The following is a 2,786-nucleotide window of genomic DNA, read 5'->3' on the forward strand; positions in this document are numbered from 1 at the left end:
CCATTTGCATAATTGATCATATCAATAATCAAACTAACCTCAAACCTCAGTCTAAGCCACTGTATATACACACTGAAACCAAAAAAGTACAAAAGTCATGAAAAAATGCTTGGGGGCTTCTTTACTATATGGAAATAATTAACGATGCATTTTATTAACTTTAAAATACAACTATAGTCGGATATTACAACAAAAACAATAGCGAGTCCTTCATTCGTTCACTATTGCAAGCAAAAGCCAGCATTATAATGAAGAGTATTTGCTGGCCCCCTATTAAGAGGTTTGACACTGAACACCACCTCTGGGCTGATGCTCATCATCCTCATAAGCTTCTGCATTGTGATGAAGATGGGTCAAAGTCCACCAGTTCTACCCTATCCATTTCTTTAGCCTTTTTCTTTCAGGCAGTAACTTTTCTGACAAAGATGACTTATCTGATGAAAGAAAGCGATTCTCTAGGAAGTTTACCTTAAATCCAATTATTAGAATTCCTTTCTCATAAGGTCAGTGATAAATAGGCAATCAGTACACATTTGATAGCTTCATGCTTGACCTCTGATCTGCTGAGCAAGAGCAGACAAGCTGTTGTGTTGCTTAATGTTCTCTGTGGGTCTCATGTTCTCTCTCTCTCTCTCTCTCTCTCTCTCTCTCTCTCTCTCTCTCTCTCTCTCTCTCTCTCTCCCTCTCCCTCCTTCTCTCTCTCTCTCTCTCTGTCTCTCCCTCCCTCCCTCTCTCTCTCTCTCTCTCTCCCTCTCTCTGTCTGTCTGTCTGTCTCTCCCTCCCTCTCTCTCTCTCTCTCTCTCTCTCTCTCTCTCTCTCTCTCTCTCTCTCTCTCTCTCTCTCTCCCTCTCTCTCTCTCTCTCTCTCTCTCTCTCTCTCTCTCTCTCTCTCTCTCTCTCTCTCTCTCTCTCTCTCTCTCTCTCTGCCATTCCTCCCCTAATCTTTAAACCTTACACCCATATTCTCTCAGCTTTTGGCTCCCCTTCCAGATGATTAGACCCATGCAAGAACTCTGTGAAGGGGCTGGGACCCTTCGCCTTACACATGAAAGGGTCCTCACCCTGACGTGTAAATATAGGATCGTCCTTCTGATCCAAAACAATGATAATATCCTCTGGCCCAAGTCCTGGCTCCTGGTCACCTTCACCGTGCAATGTTATCTTCTGACCATCTTTCATGCCCTTGTCAATATGACCCTCCAGAATTTTTTCTCTCGAACAATTTCCCTTCCATTACAGCTTTTACAGCTGTCTTTAGGGCAGATTCGTTCCCCATGCCCTTGGCATTCCATGCAAACTGATTGAATTTGCTGAACCATTCCAGGTCTCATCTGATGAAGTCTTACTTGCATTCCAGCACCTCTACAATTGGGACAGCATTCGACAGCTCCTTTCTTACCTCCCCGTCCTTCACATTGATCACAAATTACACTCTTTTGCAAAGCCAGTTTTCTTGTTGCACCATTATATAGATCTTCTAAGGTCACCGACAACATGTTTACCTCTACGTTCCCTTTGCATTCTTCCACCTCCTCCAAAAAACATATCAAAGATATCCATTGGAGAACCAAAGCCACCACCAGAACCACCCTCTTTTATGGCTTGTTCTCCACCTTTGCCATATAAGCCTCTCTTCTTTGCATCAGAAAGCACTTCATAAGCTTGAGAAATCTGAACTTTTCTCCCTCATTTAGATTCTTATCTGGGTGGTATTTCAAGACTAGTTTTCTATATGCCTTTTTTAGTTCTTCCTGGGAGGTGGGGTGAAAGGGGGCCACTCAAGAGCTGGCTAGGATGTTGTCAGAGTGAGTGTAAGAAAGAGAAGATGGAATGGGAGGGGAGGTCTTCTATGCAGGCATAGGCAACTGCTACCTTCTGCTTCTGCTGAGTTTTCTGCAAAGTTCCTAAGAACTCACTCTAATGAAAACTGCTGGGAAAATTGGAAAACAGTATTGCAGAAGCTAAGTATAGACCAATCTCTCACACCTATACCAAGACATGGCAAAAATGGATATATGGTTTAGATTTTACAAAGTGATACCATAACTAAATTAGGGGAACACAGAACTATGGAGAATGAAAGAATTTATGACCAAAAGAGATAAGGAGCATTATAAGATGTAAAATGAATAATGTTGATTATATTAAATTAAAAAGCTTTTATAGAAACAAAAATAATCTAACCAAGATTAGAAGGGAAACAACAAACAGAGAAAATTTTTTTATAATGAATGTCTCTGATAAGGATCTAATTTCTCAAATTTATAAAGAACGAAGTCATTTTAATAAGAATACAAACAATTCCACAATTGACCAATGGTCAAAGGATATGAACAAGCACCTTTCAGATGATGAAATCAAAACCATCAGTCACCATACTGAAATGTTCTAAATAACTTTTGATTAGAGAAATGCAAATTAAAATAATGCTGAGGTACAAAATCACACCTATCAGATTGGCCAATGTGACAATAAAGGAAAATGGTAAATGTTGGAGGGGATATGGAAAAATTGGTACACTAATATATTGTTGGTGGAATTGTGAAATGATCTAACCATTCCGGAGAGCAATTTGGAGGCTATAAAACTATGCATATCATTTGATCCAATAATGCCACTGTGAAAGGGAATTCTTTGTTTTCTTTTCTGAGTTTACCCTTGTAAAAAGGAATTCTTTATTCCCTTTGTCTATTTTTAGTTAACACTTGGTTAAACAATAACTTAAGTACCCCTACTTAGTACCTCACTAGATTGTGAAGGTAGGATTGACTCTCCTTTGTTCACTTT

General features: G+C 39.7%; 1 pseudogene; it reads right to left on the reverse strand.

Moving 5' to 3' along the window:
* Positions 1 to 273: 273 nt before the first annotated feature.
* On the reverse strand, positions 274 to 1,669 carry LOC100026922 (dnaJ homolog subfamily A member 1-like; annotated as a pseudogene).
* Between the last annotated feature and the right edge of the window lie 1,117 nt (positions 1,670 to 2,786).

This window comes from Monodelphis domestica, chromosome 5 (genome assembly GCF_027887165.1).
Source record: "Monodelphis domestica isolate mMonDom1 chromosome 5, mMonDom1.pri, whole genome shotgun sequence".
NCBI lineage: Eukaryota > Metazoa > Chordata > Mammalia > Didelphimorphia > Didelphidae > Monodelphis > Monodelphis domestica.